Source organism: Schistocerca cancellata, chromosome 2 (assembly GCF_023864275.1).
Source record: "Schistocerca cancellata isolate TAMUIC-IGC-003103 chromosome 2, iqSchCanc2.1, whole genome shotgun sequence".
In the NCBI taxonomy this organism is placed as follows: Eukaryota; Metazoa; Arthropoda; class Insecta; order Orthoptera; family Acrididae; genus Schistocerca; species Schistocerca cancellata.
Window position 1 is genome coordinate 746,067,247 of NC_064627.1, and position 21,000 is coordinate 746,088,246.

General features: G+C 43.4%; 1 protein-coding gene across 1 annotated transcript in view; it reads right to left on the bottom strand.

Moving 5' to 3' along the window:
• The window catches only part of LOC126162559 (uncharacterized), a 129,804-nt gene extending 114,459 nt beyond the window's left edge, over positions 1-15,345 (bottom strand). Inside the window, exon 1 of the mRNA XM_049919148.1 lies at positions 15,205-15,345. The gene's annotated coding sequence lies outside the window, so the exon portion shown is untranslated. The remainder of the gene's footprint in view (positions 1-15,204) is intronic.
• Positions 15,346-21,000: the final 5,655 nt, after the last annotated feature.

The following is a 21,000-nucleotide window of genomic DNA, read 5'->3' on the forward strand; positions in this document are numbered from 1 at the left end:
CGCGGAGAGGCTCCAATCTCTTTTAAAACATGGTTGCTAGTAAGAGGGAAGAGAGATTAAGATTTAAAATATTGTCGATGACGTGGCCATTACACATCGATTATAAGCTCGGACTGGTGAAGATGGAGGAGGAATTTCAGAGGAAGAGTCCCGGAATTCGCTTTAAGGAGTTCATGGAAATCACAGAAAACCTAAATCTGGACTACCGGCCGGGGATTTGAGCCGCTGTCCTCTCGAATACTAGTCCAGTGTGCTAAGCACTGCGCCACTTCGTTCGGTAGTTGCTAGCAAGGAGGCGGGTATTGCACCACGTCGGATATAAACGTATGACTGGAGCAGGCCGACCGTTTTGAGGCAATGAATACTACTTACCGAAAAATGTTTCTCATTCCTTTTCTTAGATTTTTTAACGTTTGTAGTTTCAGAATATGAATCATCCCTACAGGTATTGAATACTGCATATTACACTGAATTAATCTTGAGAATCTCTTTTTATGCAGTCATATGATTTATCCCAATCCCATGCCATTGTGAGCGTTTCGGCATTTTGATGTAGACGTAAAGTTCACTGTTGTGTAAATGCTCTATTCACTGAATTAAACGTAATGCCTACTTATTGGCACAAAATAAAAAGCAAATATCGGAAAGATAAATACAGTGACGACATTGGAAACAGAATGCAGCCAACAATAACGATTTAACAACACAAAACGATCGATTGTATCGGATCAGAACTGAAGGCGAGTCCAATTTTCGCTCCCAGGAGTCCATATGGGTGCGAAATTGCTGACCGACTGTTTTCAGTGTTGGCTAAAGACATATAAGGGCGCTATAACACATGCTTGAGGTATTCACTAAATTGCTTTCTCTACAGCCTGTTAAGAGCGATGTGTTGAGTCATATAGGCCCGTAACCCCTCGCTTGGCTACAGCTTCCGCGCGCGACTCCTTTCCGGAGTTGGTCCTTTGTGCTTAGCATCGCGCGCCACGTCATTCCTGTTTCGTGGAAAGTCGCAAATGCGTGCAGCAGCAGGAAAGGCGTTGTGCTCTCTTGTGACGTTCTCGTCGTAAACTTGGAATACTCGCAACGGCACCTCACTGTTTGTAGGCTAAGGCGCTGTCTGGTGACGAGATTCATCTTCTCTGACCACGTTGTCGACGTGTCACCAAACCGTCATTCTTCTTCCTTCTTGATACGGACAGTCTTTCGCCCATCATTACTGATGACAGTTGAGCTCGCCATGGGCACTTCAGCTGCTGTGCTGCTATTCTAGTGGCGCGCTGCTTTGCACATATCGTAGGTAGCGCATCTGGTAACTGGTTCTTGCTTCAGTCAGGATGTGGACAGTAGCTGTCATTCAGAAAACCTGTCGGGCTGCCAAAACAAACTGCTATTTAATTAACTTACTGAACTTTTCATTAGTAGTATTGCATAACCGAAAAGGCTGAATAAAATGGTTCAAATGGCTCTGAGCACTATGGGACTTAACTTCTATGGTCATCAGTCCCCTAGAACTTAGAACTACTTAAACCTAACTAACCTAAGGACAGCACAAAACACCCAGCCATCACGAGGCAGAGAAAATCCCTGACCCCGCCGGGAATCGAACCCGGGAACCCGGGCGTGGGAAGCGAGAACGCTACCGCACGACCACGAGATGCGGGCGAAAAGGCTGAACAAGTATGTAAGTTAAATTGCTCAAACTCGCAGGCTGAGAGAAAACATTCAAGTAACTGACATAACCGTCAGAGACTTGTGTTAGTCGGTTATTTCACACTAAGTGATACCACTCAAATCTCAGGAGTGAGTGATAACATTCATACACTGAGTTGCAAAAGTCATGGGGTATCTCCTAACATATCGGACCTCCTATTGCCCGGCTCAGTGCAGCAGCTCGTCGTGGCCCCTGCTGAAATATTGAGCCAAGCTGCGTCCATAGCCGTCCATAACTGCGAAAGTGTTGCCGGTGCATGATTTTCTGCATGAACCGACCTCTCGCTTATGTCCAATAAACGTATGATGGGATTCATATCGGACGACCTGGAAGGCCAAATCATTGGCTCGAATTGTCCACAATGTTCTTCAAACCAATCGCGAACAGCTGTGGCTCGGAGATGGTGCATTGTCATCCATAAAAGTTCCATCATTGTCTGGGAACATGAAGTAAATGAATGGCTGCAAATGGTCTTCAAGTAGCCGAAAATAACCATTTCCAGTCAATTATCGGTTCAGTTGGACCAGAGAACCCAGTCCGTTCCATTTAAACACAGCCCACACCATTAGCGAGCCACTACCAGTCTGCAGAGTGCCTTGTTGACACCTTGGGTCCATGGCTTTGTGGGATCTGTGCCACACTAGAATCCTACCATTAACTCTTAACATCTGAAATCGGAGCTCATCTGACCAGCCATGGTTTTCCAGTCGTCTAGCGTCCAACCGTTATGGTCACGAGCCAGCAGAGGTGGTGCAGGCGATGTTGTGCTGCTAGCAAAGGCGTCAGTCGTCTGCTGCCATAGCCCATTAACGCCAAATTTCACCGCAGTGTCACAACGGATACGTTCGTCGTACGTCGCACATTGATTTATGCGGTTATTTCACGCAGTGATACTTGTCTGTTAGCACTGACAACTCTGCGCAAATGCAGCTGCTCTCGTTCGTTAAGTGAAGCCCGTCGGGCACTGCGTTGTCCTTGGTGAGAGGTAATGCCCGAAATTTGATATTCTAGCACACTCTTGTTACTGTGGATCTCGGAATATAGACTTCCCCAACGATTTCCCGAATGGAATGTCCCATGCGTCTAGCTCCAACTACCGTTCGGCGTTCAAAATCTGTTAATGCCCGTCATGCTGCCATAATCACGTCGAAAACTTGTTCACGTGAATCACCAGAGCACAAATGACAGGTCTGTCAATGCACTGCCCTTTTACATGCTGTATACGCGAAGCTACCGCCATCTGTAGTGCATATCGGTATCTCATAACTTTTGTCGCCTCAGTGTATAGCTAACATGGGCGCAGAGACTAGTTTATTCGATAGTTTCAAGCAACTGAAAAAACAGTCGACTGACCAATCGGTTGTTAAACCTGTCGGGTTTAGATGACCGTTCTTGTCTCAGTACGTTTCTATTATTACAAACCTCTCCGTTTAGTGGCACCACTGAGCCGGAAGCATACCCTATGGGGAGCAGTGCTACTTACTGTAGGATTCCGACTATGACAACTTTGAGGTCATTCTCCGTCACAGTACCAACTGGCGTTAGAACCGATGAAAGGCACTGCGCGCCCACATTCACGGCGAGCCGCCTAGTACATAAGATTCTCATCTGCTTATTGTACAGTGCCTACAAACTCGTCAGTAACCACATACATTATTTTAGTCTAGTCTCTTGTTCACTTGTTCGTTCCCTCGTAATTTAACTTTAAGCGAGTGTGAGCAAGATATCTCTTAAATTCGTAGCTCCTAAGACAGAGACTAATTTTGATGGTGGAGAGAGGGAAGGTTGCAGTTCAAAATTAGCGACTGTAAAAATAAATAACACGTGCGGGGGAGCTAAGTGTAAAAGATTCCAGAGTTCATTCTTGAAAATGAGACTAAATGGGTTCGTGAACTGAGGTGTTTACGAAGGCTGAAGAAAGCTTTATACGGAAGGTTATGAATGCTTTCTAAATTTATAGCTGTGTAACACCGTACTACATCTACATCGTTATTCCGAAAGCCACTGTATACTGTGTGGTCATGGGTACATAGACTACCAGCGCCTTTTTTCCTCTTCCGTATTCTATTGATGGAAGGTAAGGGCTAAGAGCCACTCTTCGTGGGATTCTGTAGAAGTCAAATCTCTCTAATTTTACTATCGTGGTCATTACGTGATGGCTGCGGAAGTAAAGTAATATCTTTATATTAATTTTAATTTTAAAAACCAACAGCCTCAGTTGCAAAGTTTACCTAGATTTACCTAGGTTTCAGTCGGGATAACCCAACCTTCTTCAGAATGAAAGTAACTACCGTTTTTCCATAGTGGACGTCATCAAGCTAAAACTACAAATCAATAAATTATCGCCAGACCGTAAAAACTTATCTGAAAAGTGCTGTACTGCACTCGTGACTGCCGCATCGCGGTCGCGGAATGGGGCCTAGGCAATTTTAGATAAGTCATCACAAGAGTGATGACGATGTTTTTCGTGTAGCGCCTTCCATCGTAGTTTACTCGTTATTCTGCCATTTTGTTGTTAATGGTTCCCAGTCAAGTTGGTGATGTTGGAGACGAATAATACTACTCAAGAATCCAACGGACAAGAGTTATGTTCAGAGTTATTTATAAGTACTTGCAGAGTTTCACAAGATGACTGCATGAAACCTGATAGATATGCGGAAAATGTTAGTGGATAGAGCATCTCTCAAAGTTTTTAACAGACATTACAACATGGGCGACCTTCGTGAAATGGAAAACGTTAATACAACATCAAGCTCTTGCCGTACACATCCCAATACGTCATGGTCTATGTTAGCGACCTCATCAGGTATTCTTCCTTGCAAAATTTCCGAATTAATGGCAGTGGAGGTACGAAAACACTTTGACATAACCCCCTAAGAAGAAATCAAATGGAGTTAAGTCATGTGACTGTGGGTGTCACAGAAAAGATGAGTCTGGGTAATTGTGGCCTGAGTCATTGTTATGCATGTCCAGGTACACGAACCCAGTCATAGTTTTCTCCACAAACAAAAATAGTCCGTAAGCTTTTGGGGAGAAAATGGTGCCAAAGACCTTAACTTTAGGTGAACTATGAGTTTGTTCCATAATCTCATGTGGATGATCTGTGCCCCGAGCACGCACGTATTGACGATTCATCTTCCCAGACACACGAAACGTGGCTTCATCACTGAAAACCACCTTCTGTGAAAACCGTCTTCCTCTAGTAGCCGCTGCAAGTCATTGCAAAAGTCAGAACGAAGCTCATTGTCCCAAGCAATTAGTGCATGTAACAACTGCAGCCAGTATGGTTTTGCATGTAGAAGTTTGCGTAGAATGCACCAGGCGCATGACTGCTGTATCTGCATTTCTCCGTTCATATGCGTCGTCGATTTCTGCGGGGTTCTGACAATGATTCCCGCACACGTTCCACCTTCTCTGCTGACATTCGCGAGGCATGGTCCAGCATTAATACCGAACGCACAAAAGGGCAAAAGACTCGCATAAAATGTAAAATAAACGGTACATTTTATGCGCGTCTTTTGCCCGTTTGGGCGTTCAGTATTAAACACACAAACAACACTATTGACATGCAGAATCTTTACTCACAATATTTGTTCTGTATACAGCACAAATATGGCGATGAATGCCAGCAACTTTGAGATTTTTCGCCACTAAGAATCGTATTGAAGAATGGACTTCACTTTTGGTGCGATATCCAACCAGAACACTTATTTTGAACGGCTACTCTAAACGAACCAGAAGCAAAGCAAGTAGTACTGACATGATATTTAAGTAGATTTGTTTGACTCACGGGGGAGCATCACTGAAGTACTGGAATACCTGAACGTCAAATACATGAAGGTAGATGCCAACTGTTCCAAGAAAGCCTACTTGCAATGTTTCGTGAACCAGCCTTTAGTGAGGAATTAGGGGATACACTACAATCCCCTGCGTATCGCTGACATTTTTCGCTAACAAATGGAAGCAGAAGAGACCCAAACATGTGGTTCAACGAGAGATACCCTCTGGCATGCGCCCCATTGTGGTTTACAGAGTTTAGGTGTAGATCAATGGTGTCAGCCTTTTACTTTACCTGGGCCACTTGGAAGAAGACGAGTATTTTTGGGTCGAGCATAATATACTTAACACCAGAAAAAAAGAACAAGAAGAAGAGATAAACAACTTTAATTAACATATGAAAACACTTCTGCTGTCTGTCAGGCATTATATTTCCTTGGGTAGATTGTCAAATCGTTTTTTACTAGAGGAGTTCAAAAAGAAAGTTACGCATTATCATGGCAGGCTTAGTAACTTTTATTGAATGCTGCACAACACTTTTAAGTGGCGCAGATACATGACACTTTTTCTTTCAGCATTGCCATAAAGTCTGCGTAAACAACGGCCGGAACGTTCTACCAGTCGTTCAATTCCTCAACGATATAAATCCGCTGCTTGGTCACGGAGCAATTCGGGAGCCGCCGTGTGAATGTCCTCGCCGTTGGGAATTCTGCGATAGCTGCGAATCAGTACCTCGACTTCCTGGACACTGTCGTCTGTGGTCGACGTCGATGGCCTTGCTTCCCGATCACCATCACTCCCGTCTGTGTGGCGTTCATCAAATGGTTGACACGATTTCAATAAGGCTGGACGCGATGTAGCATTTGGTCCGTACACTGCCAGAATTTGACGGTGAACCTGTATACAATTTAGATGTTTTACCTAAAAGACTCGTACTGTCCCGTACACTTCCAGCTTTGGAGTACGTTTCCAGTTGCCACGCCCATTTCACTCGCATACTGTGCTGCTTCTGTTACGATTACCGCAGCAGAACTGCGTCTGCAGAAATGTAGAACATGTACTCTCTTTTGACAATGTGCCATTCTTGTTGCGCGACGGTCTTAGAGTCTGATGATATGTGTAACTTATTTCTTGAAGTCACCTCGTATCTGTGTACGCACTCCTTTCTGTGCCAAAGATTCACCAGAGGGAAATGTAGATAATTTCTGCTTCTAGTAGTGTCTTGGTGAATATCTCTATTCCTCTCAACTGCAATGGAGTGCTGACAACAAATTTCACCGGTGAGTAAATTTATTCCCAATTCTTAAATAGGTACCTGCAACATATACCTGTGTGAACTCTACATATAATTGTAATTACTTTCTTTTGCGAACTAATATTTTTTGACTAAGTGAGGAATTGCCCGAGAATATAATCTTGTAAAGCATCAGTGAATGAAAATGGGAAAAATATGGTAGCTTAATGTTTCTATGTCCGCTCAGTTGGCAGTTATTCTGATGGCAAAAGTAGTCGAACCTAAACGTTTTAGCAGGTGTACTACACGGTTTTTTCAAGTTAAGCTTTTATCAATATACGCACCCAAGACCATAGAACTTTGCACAATGTTTATTACGTTTTATTGATAAACTACATTCATAGTGGGCGGGATATTTCTGGCACTACAAACGTCGATGACATCTGTTTTTTCAGCTCTTGAAGGTAGTCCATTCACCGAAAACCAATCAATACTATTAATAAAAACGTCATTTACTACTCCCTTGCTGATACTTCTTTGATCAACTTGACAATAATGCCTCTGCCATGTGCAAAAAGAACTAACTTTGCTTCCCGATTCCACAAAATGGTAGATCATTAACTTAGAGCAGCGTAAACTGTGTTCCGCGGAATGGTAGGGTTCACTGGAGAACACTCAAGATTTCCGAGAAACTTGCCTGCCTTAATTCGTAACATTTGAGAAAATAACTTCAGAAAAAGAAAAAAAGAAATAACTGTCATAGTAAACCCTCGTAAAATTTACGATTGCAGTAAGGTATAAAACAAGACAATTTGTACTTAGTGTGTTATGTAACATGCCATTGGAGCTCTAATAATGGTAATTAACTAATGCATAACCTTTGATTAAAATATGCAGTAGTAAACTTTACGGTGGTTTAATAGTAATGTAACATTCCCCTCTCCCTCCCCCTACCCCCTACCCCCCCCCCCCCTCTCCGGTGTTCCAGGGTTAAGTCTCTAACTAACCCTCGGTTGCACTTACTAATTTCGATAGTCGTCTCGAATGCAACACCGACAGCGAATAAGGTTGTACTGTCAGTAACCAGACGCAACCTTGCAGACGGCGAACTGTAAAATGAAGAAACGAGTGCACAGGTTCAAATGGCTCTGAGCACTACGGGACTTAACATCTGAGGTCATCAGTCCCCTAGAACTTAGAACTACTTAAACCTAACTAACCTGAAGACATCACACACATCCATGCCCGAGGCAGGATTCCAACCAGCGACCGTAGCAGTCGCGCGGTTCCGGACTGAAGCGCCTAGAACCGGTCGGCCAGAATACAGAGGGTGTGATTGTACGGTAGTGGACCATTCAAATGCGGCCATCGCCCATCTCGCAAAGCAGCCGCATCCACAGCATACCGCAAGAACTATGAGCACTTCTTCATCTTCGTTTATGTGAAACAAGTCTCTTCTACTGCAAAAGTTTTGCTTTTTATATTTCGGGAGAAGATAAAAAACAAGAAAAGACTGATTGCGCAGTAAACATGGGCTCTAAAATGCGTGCCTTAACAGCTATGAGCACTTGTGTAGAAGAGACAAGTTTCACAGTACTCAAGATGAATAAGTGCTCGTTGCTCTTAAGGAATTCACTTTTAAGGCCGATGTTTAATGGACATTTTTTTCTCATTTTGTTTCTTACTAGCACCTCTCAAAATACGGAAAGCAAAGTGTTTATATCAAAAGAGATTTGTTTCACAACATCGAAGATGAAGAAATGCTCATGGCTCTTAAAGTATGCATTTTAGAGCGCATGCGTGCTAGACGTTTTTGTTTCGAATGATCGTGCTTGTCATTTTCATGAGTACTGAACACTCCTTCTGGGACATCCTGTGTATAAACTAAGGCGCACACATACAAATGACGACTGTATTAAGTACATAAGGTACAAGAGGGCAGTCCATTGGTGGAGCGGTCATTTGTACTCAGGTGATTCAGGTTGCCGTAGTGATTATGGCCGCATGACGGTGCTTAACAGGGAGGATGCTAAGTTCACCCAACCTGGATATGATGTGACGTCATTATGACGTATATACGCTTTAGTCGATTAACACACCTATCGACTTTTACGAACGTTCGAGATTCTAAACTGTCGTCAGCTAATGGTTTGTTTTGACACGTGCGATTCTGAAAACAGCTGTGTGGCAGCGTATATGTATTTCGCCAAAATAAAAGTAAAAGAGCTGGATATTAATAGAAATATTCCTGACCGTGGCATTGAAAACACCACGGACAACACGTTTCGTAAAAAAGTGAAGTCTTCTTATGTCCCGACCAGATTAGATTGTGTGATTGTTATATTGAATGCTTACGCCGAAAATAATATTTATTTATTATCAACATTTTAGTATGGTTTCATACAATTGGTCTTGTCAGTACATATTAGATTGTAGCAGCATACTCTTGCTGACTTCTATTTCTTAATTTATATAGCTGAAAGAGAACTCGTGCAAGTTTGTTAGCTAAGTAATTTAGATGTCCATCCCAAGATAGTCTTTTATCAACCATAATTCCAAGTAATTTTACACTCGGACCGCAGAGACAGATACCTTAGTGTCCAGTAATGACTGGTGTGTAGAATGATTGAATTTCGAACTTAAAAAGAAAAATATGAGGCATTGTTGAAGAAAAATCGTCGACCGGAGATGAAATACGAGGGGAAGTGGATTTCTCAATGTAATCTTAACCAAAGGTTAGTGTCTAGTACTGATTGACGTATGAAATGATTGAATGCAGTGTCAAAGCATTCCATGGTGGTATGATAAACCAGACGTACTGTATATTATGTCATGTATACAACCACAGTAGTTTTAGCATGCACCTGGCCATGTCAATTTGCTTTATGTCAGCAGTATAATTTGCTAAGACAAGATTGTGCAAAATACGAATTGCTTCACAACATGAGCGGAAAGCCACAATAATTAGAGACGATCAAACGAAAAATAACGCACAGGACACAAACACAATGCAATATATGATTTAAACGCAAGGAACGCAAAACGCATTTAAACGAATGGCGCAGAGCACAGCGCTACCCTGTCACAACCTCTCGAAAGTTCACAAAAGTCGAATAGTCGATATACGGTTTCTATCGTTTTCGATGTAGCGTGTATACGTCCTAATGACGTCACATCGTATCCAAGTCCGGTGAACTTAGCATCCTCCACTTAACAGACGTTGAATGCGGAATGGTAGTTGGAACTGGACGCATGGGACATTCTTTCGGAAATCCTAGGGAATTCAATATTCCGAGATCCATACTGTCAAGAGTGTGCCGAAGAGTACAAAATTGAAGGCATTACAATGCAGTGGCTGACGGCCTTCACCTAACGACAGGGAGAAGCGGCGTTTGCGTAGGTTTTTCAGTACTAACACAAAAGTAACATTGCGTGAAATAACCGCAGAAATCAATGTGGGCCGTACGACGGACGTATCTGTTAGGACGGTGCGGTGAAATTTGGCGTTAATGGGGTTTGGCAGCAGACGACAAAGTGAGCGCCTTTGCTCGAGTGTGGCGCAGACCCCAAGAAGCCATGGACCCAAGTTGTCAACAAGGCACTGTGAAAATTCTTGGTGGCTCCATAATGGTGTGGGCTTTATTTGCACGAAATGGTCTGGGCCTTCTGATCCAATTGAACCGATCATTGACTCGAAATCGTTATGTTCGGCTACTTGGAGACCATTTGCAGCCATTCACGGACTTCGTGTTCCCAAACAACGGTGAAATTTTATGGATGACAATGCACCATGCTACTCTACCCTGTGCAAGTTTCTTCATCTCCCAGTACTTCTGAATCTCCCAGTACTTCTGAATCTGCTTAGTGTATTCATCTCTTGGTCTCCCTTTACGATTATTAACCTCCACGCTGCCCTCCAATGCTAAATTTATGATCCCTTGATGCCTCAGAACATGTCCTACCAACCGATCCCTTCTTCTTGTCAAATTGTGCCACAAACTTCTCTTCTCCCCAATTCTATTCAATACCTCCTCATTAGTTATGTGATCTATCCATATAATCTTCAGCATTCTTCTGTAGCACCAAATTTCGAAAGCTTCTATTCTCTTCTTGTCCAAACTATTTATCGTCCATGTTTCACTTCCATACATAGCTACACTCCATACAAATACTTTCAGAAACGACTTAAATCTATACTCGATGTTAACAAATTTCTCTTCTTCAGAAACGCTTTCCTTGCCATTGCCAGTCTACATTTTATATCCTCTCTACTTCGACCATCATCAGTTATTTTGCTCCCCAAATAGCAAAACTCCTTTACTACTTAAAGTGTCTCATTTCCTAATCTAATTCCCTCAGCATCACCCGACATAATATGACTACATTCCATTATCCTCGTTTTGCTTTTGTTGATGTTCATCTTATATCCCCCTTTCAAGACACTGTCCATTCCGTTCAACTGCTCTTCCAAGTCCTTTGCTGTCTCTGACAGAATTACAATGTTATCGGCGAACCTTAACGTTTTTATTTCTTCTCCATGGACTTTAACACCTACTCCGAATTTTTCTTTTGTTTTCTTTACTGCTTGCGCAATATACAGATTGAATAACATCGGGGAGAGGCTACAACCCTGTCTCACTCCCTTCCCAACCGCTGCTTCCCTTTCATGCCCCTTGACTCTTATAACTGCCACCTCGTTTCTGTACAAATTGTAAATAGCCTTTCGCTTCCTGTATTTTACCCCTGCCACTTTTAGAATTTGAAAGAGAGTATTCCAGTCAACACTGTCAAAATCTTTCTCTAAGTCTACAAATGCTAGAAACGTAGGTTTGCCTTTCCTTAATCTATTTTCTAAGATAAGTCGTAGGGTCAGTATTGCCTCACGTGTTCCAACATTTCTGCGGAATCCAAACTGATTTTCGTCGAGGTCGGCTTCTACCAGTTTTTCCATTCGTCTGTAAAGAATTCGCGTTAGTATTTTGCAGCTGTGACTTATTATGCACCATGTTACCGGGCCATAATTGCTCGCGATTGGTCTGTTGAACAACCTGCATAATTCGAGCTAATTATTTGGCCACCCGACATGAATCAAAATGTTCCAATGTGTGTGAATTCCTAAGGCCTAAGGGACCAAACTGCTGAGGTCATCGCCGACCGCGGTGGCCGTGCGGTTCTAGGCGGTGCAGTCCGGAACCGCGGGACTGCTACGGTCGCAGGTTCGAATCCTGCCTTGGGCATGGATGTGTGTGATGTCCTTAGGTTAGTTAGGTTTCAGTAGTTCTAAGTTCTAGGGGACTGATGACCTAAGATGTTAAGTCCCATAGTGCTCAGAGCCATTTGAACCATTTTGCTGAGGTCATCGGTCCCTAGAGTTACACACTACTTAAACTAACTTATGCTAAGAACAACACACACACACACCCGTGCCCGAAGGAGGACTCGAACCTTCGGCGGGAGGGGCCGCGCAGTCCGTGACATGGCACCACAAACCGCGTGGCCACATGAATCACATCGAACATTTATGGAACGTAATCGTGAGGTCAGTTCGTGCTCAAAATCCTGGACTGGCAACACTTTCGCGGTTATGGACGGCTATAGAGAGGTCTACATGTATCAAACATAATTTGAGGAAGAAATTTTTGAGGATGTACGTTTCTAGCTAAGCATTGTGTGGAGTGAAACATGGACTGTGGGAAAACTGCAAAAGAAGAGAGTTGAAGCTTTTGAGATGTGGTGCTACAGAAGAAAGTTGAAAATTAGGTTGAGTTATTAGACAAGGAATGAGGAGGTTCTGCGCAGAAGCGGAGAGGAAAGGAATATGTGTAAAACACTGACAAGATGTGGGGATAGGACGATACGGCAACCTGTTAAGACACCAAGGAATAACTTCCATGTATTAGAGGGGGCTGTAGAGGGCGAAAACTTTAGAGGAAGTCAGAGATTGGAGTACATGCAGCAAACAGGTGATTAAGTAGGTTGCAAATGCTACTATGAGGTCGGCTCAGGAGAGGAATTTGTGGCGGGCAGCATCAAACCAGTAAAACTGAAGATTCAAAACAAAATAATAATAATAATAAAATGAAAATAGAGGCAGTACGGCACAATATTTCTGCGGGGGACTTCCAACGGCTCGTTGAGTCCATGCGACGTCGAGCTGCTGCACTACGCTGGGCAATGGAAGTCTGCCACGATATTAGGAAGTAACCCATGACTTCTGTCACCTCAGTGTATGTGTAACACAGGAACATGCAGGCGAAGCCGTGGGTAAAAAGCTTGTGTAAGATAAAGAACAGAAGCAAATCGAGGGTTTCACGATAACATACTGGGGCTACAACTTTGCTCCCGCCGTTTTTTTCTCAAAGTTTGAGACTTTATTGAGAGCATCTTACAAAAAATTTACGTTTCAAACTATTGGCCATCGCTGGCCACTACTTTCTCCCATCTTTTGGGCAGCATATGAATCCCGCGGCGGAAGAACTGGGAGTCTTTCGAGAAGATCCATCCATCGATCCAATTCTGCAATTGTTCATTTGACAGGAAGCGCTGGACAGCCAGGTCGTGTGCCACCGAACTAAAAAGTTGGTAGTCAAAGGAAACAAGGTCTGGTGAATACGGCAGTTGGGGTAGAACTTCCCATTTCAACGATTCCAGAAATGTTTTGGCGGGTTTTGCGACATGGGGTCGAGCACTGTCATGCTGCAAAACGGCTTTTCATGTCTATCGCTGTATTGTGGCCGTTTGTCTTTCAGTGATCGGCTCAAACACAGCAATTGCTTTCATTAACGATCTCCTGTGATTGTTCCCGTCGATTGCGGTAGCATCGAAAGCTTTGTCTCTTTCACAACCATGCTGGTCTTCAAAGTCAAAATCACCGTTCTTGAAGCATGGAAACCATTTTTTGCAAAGTTCTGACACTAACAGGCGTCTCATCATAGGTCTTGCCTAGCTTTTTATGATGCTCAGCCGCAGATTTCTTCATATCAAAGCAGAAAATTAAAATTTCCCGCAGATGACGAGAATTGGACTCGTAAATTGACATATTCAGCCGAGAATAACTTTAAGATGTAATCAAAAATCCACTAATATTTTGATGGCGGTATGTTCTCAAATGTCTAAGCTTACTCTATGAGAATTACGACCTACGACGTGGACCACTACTTTCCACTAATGCCCTCTACTGCAAAACGGCGGAAGAAAAGTTATAGATCTAATAGGATCTTAAAAAGTCACTTATTGAAAACATTAAGAAACGCCGACGGGACGAAGAACAGTAACGTACCCATTATCACCGTTCCTCACAAGCGTCTTCTAATAAAGCTGCGTGCCTACGGAGTATCGCCCCAGATGTGCGACTGGATTCGTGATTTCCTGTCAAAAAGTTCGCAGTTCGTAGTAAGAGACGGAAAGTCATCGAGTAAAACAGAAGTAATATCCGGCATTCCCCAAGGAAGTGTTATAGGCCCTCTATTTTTCCTGATCTATATTAACGACATAGGAGACAATCTGAGTAGCCGTCTTAGATTGTTTGCAGATGATGCTGTCATTTACTGTCTTGTAAAGTCATCAGGTGACCAAAACGACTTGCAAAATGATTTAGATAAGGTATCTGTATCGTGAGAAAAGTGTCAATTTGACGCTTAATAAAGAAAATTGTGAAGTAATTCACATGAGTACTAAAAGAAATCAGCTAAATTTTGATTACGCCATAAGTCACACAAATCTGAAGGCTGTAAATTCAACTAAATACTTAGGGATGACAAATAATCTAAATTGGAACGATCACATAGATACTATTGTGGGCAGAGCAAACCAAAGACTGCGATTCATTGGCAGAACACTTAGAAGGTGCAACAGGTCTACCAAAGAGACTGCTTACACTACGCTTGTCCGCCCTATTCTGGACTATTGCTGTGCAGTGTGGGATCCGCATCAGGTGGGACTGACGGATGACATCGAAAAAGTACAAAGAAGGGCAGCTCGCTTTGTATTATCGCGAAATAGGGGAGATAGTGCCACAGAGATGATACGTGAATTGGAGTTGCAATCATTAAAACAAAGGCGTTTTCGTTGCGACGTGATCTTCTCATGAAATTTCAGTCACCAGTTTTCTCTTCCGATTGCGAAAACATTCTGTTGGCACCCACCTACTAGGGAGAAATGACCATCACGATAAAATAAGAGAAATCAGGGCTCGCACATAAAAATTTAATGCTCGTTTTCCCGCGTGCCGTTCTATAGTGGAACAGAAGAGAGACAGTATGAAGGTGGTTCATTGAACCCTCTGCCAAGCACTTTGTTGTGAGTAGCAGAGTAATCACGTAGATGTATATGTAGATAGAACCCTGCGGAACACCCATTGTGATTTCTCGCCATATACCATTCCTTTCTTATTTTCCATCCTACACGGAAACGGAATATACCTCTAGTACGGACACGAAGCGGTGCAGACAACTGCCTAGTAGTTGGAATGCACGAGTACCTGAGTGCGGACCGAGTGGCTGCGGCGACATCCCGTTGGCGCCAGCGCAGCGCTCGGACCCGGAAGTGGGCGGGCGTGGCCAGCCGGTGTGGCGCCGGGTCATCTCTGGTAGCAGGTGTACGGTACGGCGTCCGGAGGCAGAGCGCACGGCAGACACGCGGCGCGCGGCGCGCTGCACGCTGCAGGCAGGCTCTCGGCGCACTGGCCGTTTCCTGGCACCCGGCTCTGCTGGCGGGCGCGCGCCGCGGCCTGCACGGACATGCGGCCGCCGGCTCGTCGTGAGTCGCGCGCGAAGCACGCCTCACTCCTAATGCGGACCCCGAGTCAGCGAGCACGTCTCCTTCGCGCTCCACTTGCACTTCGGGCGTTCTGCGCAGTAGGCGCTACAATTTAGTTGAAACACAAGGTAACAGGGAGAGAAGCAATATGGGCTAACGTAAATAAAAGTGATCTGGATCACGAAAACATTACGCGCAAAATACACTACTGGCCATTAAAATTGCTACACCTAGAAGAAATGCAGATGATAAACGGGTATTCATTGGACAAATATATTATACTAGAACTGACATGTGATTACATTTTCACTCAATTTGGGTACATAGATCCCGAGAATTCAGTACCCAGAACAACCACCTCTGGCCGTAATAACGGCCTTGATACCCCTGGGCATTGAGTCAAACAGAGCTTGGATGGCGTGTACAGGTATAACTGCCCATGCCGCTTCAACACGATACCACAGTTCATCAAGAGTAGTGGGTCCGCCGCTCGTGGTCTCGCGATAGCGTTCTCGCTTCCCGAGCACGGGGTCCCGGGTTCGATCCCCGGCGGGGTCACGGATTTTCACCTGCCTCGAGATGACTGGGTGTTTGTGTTGTCCTCATCATTTCATCATCATCCAGGAAAGTGGCGAAATTGGACTGAGCAAAGGTTGGGAACTTGTACGGGCGCTGATAACCACGCAGTTAAGCGCCCCACAAACCAAACATCATCATCATCACTCATCAAGAGTAGTGAGTGACTGATGTATTGTGACGAGCCAGTTGCTCGGCCACCATTGACCAGACGTTTTCAATTGGTGAGAGATCTGGAGAATGTGCTGGCCAGGGCAGCAGTCGAACATTTTCTGTATCCAGAACCGAGCAAGGTGGTGCAGTGGTAGGACACTGGACTCACATTCGGGAGGACGACGGTTCAATCCCGCGTCCGGCCATACTGATTTAGGTTTTCCGTCATTTCCCTAGATCACTCTAGGCAAATGCCGGGATGGTTCCTTTGAAAGGGCACGGCCGACTTCCTTCCCCATCCTTCCCTAATCCGAGCCTGTACTCCGTCTCTAATGACCACGTTGTCAACGGAACGTTAAACACCAATATCCTCCTCCTCTGTATCCAGAAAGGCCCGTACAGGACCTGCAACATGCGGTCGAGCATTATCCTGCTGAAATGTAGTGTTTCGCAGGGATCGAAAGAAGGGTAGAGCCACGGGTGTAACACATCTGAAATGTAACGTCCACTGTTCAAAGTGCCGTCAGTGCGAACAAGAGGTGATCGAGACGCGTAACCAATGGCACCCCATACCATCACGCCAGGTGATACGCCAGTATGGCGATGACGAATACATGCTTCCAATGTGCGTTCACCGCGATGTCGCCAAACACGGATGCGGCCATCATGATGCTGTAAACAGAACCTAGATTCATCCGAAAAAATGACGTTTTCCCATTCGTGCACCCAGGTTCGTCGTTGAGTACACCATCGCAGGCGCTCCTGTCTGTGATGCAGCGTCAAGAGTAACCGCCACCATGATCTCCGAGCTGATAGTCCGTGCTGTTGCAAACGTCGTCGAACTGTTCGTGCAGATGATTGTTGTCTTGAAAACGTCCCCATCTGTTGACTCAGGGATCGAGACGTGGCTGCACGATCTATTACAGCCATGAGGATAAGATGCCTGTCATCTCGACTGCTAGTGATACGAGGCCGTTGGGATTCAGCACGGCGTTCCATATTACCGTCCTGAACCCACCGATTCCATATTCTGCTAACAGTCATTGGATCTCGATCAACGCGAGCAGCAATGTCGCGACACGATAAACCGCAATCGCGATAGGCTACGACCCGATCTTTGTCAAAGTCGGAAACCTGATGGTACGCATTTTTCCTCATTACACGTGGCATCACAACAACGTTTCACGAGCAACGCCGGTCAACTGCTGTTTGTGTATGAGAAATCGGTTGGAAACTTTCCTCGTGTCAGCACGTTGTAGGTGTCGCCACCGGCGCCAACGTTCTGTGAATGCTCTGAAAAGCTAATCATTTGCAACATCTTCCTGTTGGTTATATTTCGCGTCTGTAGCACGTCATCTTCGCGGTGTAGCAATTTTAATGGCCAGTAGTGTACATAGAACTATCGAAAACATCTGGGTAACAGAATAGGTATCAGAAGAATCGAAGTCAGACCTAATACATCCCAACGACAAGAAAGGCGACTAAACCGACCCTCACAACTACAGAGAAATTTCACTGCTCTATAGTGAGATTTCACTCTGCAGCGAAGTGTGCGCTGATAAGAAACTTCCTTGCAGATTAAAACCGAGATTCGAACTCGGGACCTTTTCCTTTTTGGGCAAGTGCTCTACCATATTTTTTTCTAATCTCTTTTTTTTACGCTTTTGTTCGTTGAATCTTCTCGGGCGCACGTCGTAATACGTCCGTTTAAGTTCGTTGTTGATCCGTTAACTCAGTTTTTTTACTACAGTGGGCAGCTAACCCTTGCATGGGGGCTTAATTAAATATCAGTGCAAATAATTTTACTGTCTGTCCGGTTACGCAGTCTCGTAACCGGTTGGCCCTGACTGGTATTAGTACGCAATCTGACTGCATAGGATAACAACAAAGAATGAAAGGAAATTTCCGTTAACACAATTAATTAATTAATTAAGTCCCCAGCAACTATAAAACCTAGGAAACAACAAAACACAAGTGTAGCTGTTCTGTGTGTGGAAGTGTGATTCAACGTACACATCTGGCACGGTTCTTCCTCAATACGACAAGATGCTTTTAACGCCATTTACACTGAAGTAATTAAAAAAACCAGAAATAGTATAATTGCACATAGAAACCAGAAATACAGTCTAATACAAGAACACGAGCCAGATGCTTTGTTGACTGAACCTGTAACCAAGAGGCATTATTGTTTAAGACATTGAAATAATAAAAAAAAGGAATTTTTTACCTTCATATATATTGACGAAAAGCACACTCTGATCATTACAGCATCCACAATCCAACAATATCTGGTATCTAGCCCATCAAAACAATATGACTACATCTGAACAAGCACTCTCCATGGGAACTTCTCAACGACGACTCACCACTGCTACATCTCAACAAGCACTCTCCACCACGACTTCACAACAACTCTCCACTACCACCTCTCGACAAGCACTGTCTACTACCGCATCTGAACAACTACTACCCACCACGACTTTACGACGAGCACAGCCAGTGGAGGCGGCTGAATAATACTCTTTGGCGCAATCTCTGGCGCTGTGGCTCAGTGTAGCCACCTTTCATATGCCCTTCCTCCACGGGCCAGAATTTGATGGTATTTTTGCCAGCATTGGTGGTGAAAATACCACCAAATTCGTCCACAAAAATACAGACAAAAATAAAAGATAATATTAATACGTAAATATCACATAATTAGATAAAACTTTGGCTTTGCACTGACCTTTCAATAACCTAATATATAAAATACAGTAAGCAACACAAATTCTTTCATACATGTGACTTTACATAATAGTTTATACAATACACAAAAAAATCAGTTTATACAAATGTTCACGTAAAATGCTTTCAATGATTAAAAAAAAAAACAAGTAGTTGATAGTTCCAGCAGTAGCACCCAGTAATGGTCAACAGGTGCAAATACCAACAAGTGACATCATTTTAGTAGAAGCAGTTCCATCAGTGGCACCCAGCAATGTTGAACAGGTGCAGACACCAACAAGTGACATTATTTCAATAGATGCAGTCCATCAGTGGCACCCAGTAATGTTGAACAAGTGCAGACACCAACAAGTGACATCATCTCAGAAGAAGCAGTCCATCAGTGGCACCCAGCAATGTTGAGCAGGTGCAGACAGCAACAAGTGACATCATTTCAGTAGAATCAGTCCATCAGTGGCACCCAGCAATGTTGAGCAGGTGCAGACACCAACAAGTGACAACCTTTCAGTAGAAGCAGTTCCATCAGTGGCACCCAGCAATGTTGAACAGGTGCAGACACCAACAAGTGACATCTCAGTAGAAGCAGTCCATTAGTGGCACCCAGTAATATTGAACAGGTGCAGACACCAACAAGTGACATTTTTTCAATAGAAGCAGTTCCATCAGTGGCACCCAGCAATGTTGAACAGGTGCAGACACCAACAAGTGACATCTTTTCAATAGAAGCAGTTCCATCAGTGGCACCCAGCAATGTTGAGCAAGTGCAGACACCAACAAGTGACATTATCTCAGTAGAAGCAGTCCATCAGTGGCACCCAGCAATGTTGAGCAGGTGCAGACACCAACAAGTGACATTATTTCAATAGATGCAGTCCATCAGTGGCACCCAGCAATGTTGAGCAGGTGCAGACAGCTGTCCATAATATTCACTATCACTAATCACACAGTTCATCAGCAGAAATTAAACATTTCTAAGTGTCCCACATCAATGTTTAACAGGTGCAGGTGTGAACAACAGTTTGAATGCACACACAATTGCTTTTACAAAATTATTCTCAATGCTCTTACACTAAACATACAAATTATAATAAACACACAAATGATATCAGATAATTGTCATATTAACTATTACAAATGCACAAATATCAGTAAACCTATAATATTTATGGGTGTCAGTGCAGGCCACAACAAACAAGTAAAATAATATTTAGGAGATAGGTCGGTACCAATTATTTGGGATTAGAAAAGGAAAACACACTCACTCATCTTTCATCCACATTAAGTACTACTGTGTAATTGAATAGTGTTAACCGTGTAAATGCAATTCTGTCCAAAATTTTATGTTTGTCATATTAAATATTACAAATACACAAATATCAGTAAACCTATAATATTTATGGGTGTCAATGCAGGCAACAACAAACAAGTAAAAAAATATTTAGGAGATAGGTCGGTACCAATTATTTGGGATTAGGAAGGGAAAACACACAAAACACACTCACTCATCTTTCATCCACATTTAAGTACTACTGTGTAATTGAATAGTGTTAACTGTGTAAATGCAAATTCTGTCCAAAATTTTATGTTCAACTTGTGTATCAAGTAGTAGTGGCAGCAATGTATAACAATCAATAATAGTCAACGTCATAGTCATCATGTCAAGACCAATGTTTGCCAAGCCAAATCAAAATGTACGGTTGCTGAACAACTGTCAGTGTGCCAAGATATGCAAATGCTTCCTCTCTCCAAAAAAAAAAAAAAAAGTATATACTGCTTAGTGATTTAACAAAGTGTGTGTGTAGACAATCTTCTTTCTACTTGAGTGTTCTAGTCTGCCAACTTCATCTTCCTTGTTCCATATAAACCAACAAAAAAAAAAAAAAAAATATGCTCCTCACTTACTTTACCTCTTATCCACCAAAACTCCAATAATCATCAGCATCACATAATCTTAATACTTCAATAATACCTCTTACGTCGATACACATAAAACTTGTCATCAATATCATTTACCTTACCTCTTGTCTACCAAAACTTCAATAATCATCAACTTCACACAATCTCA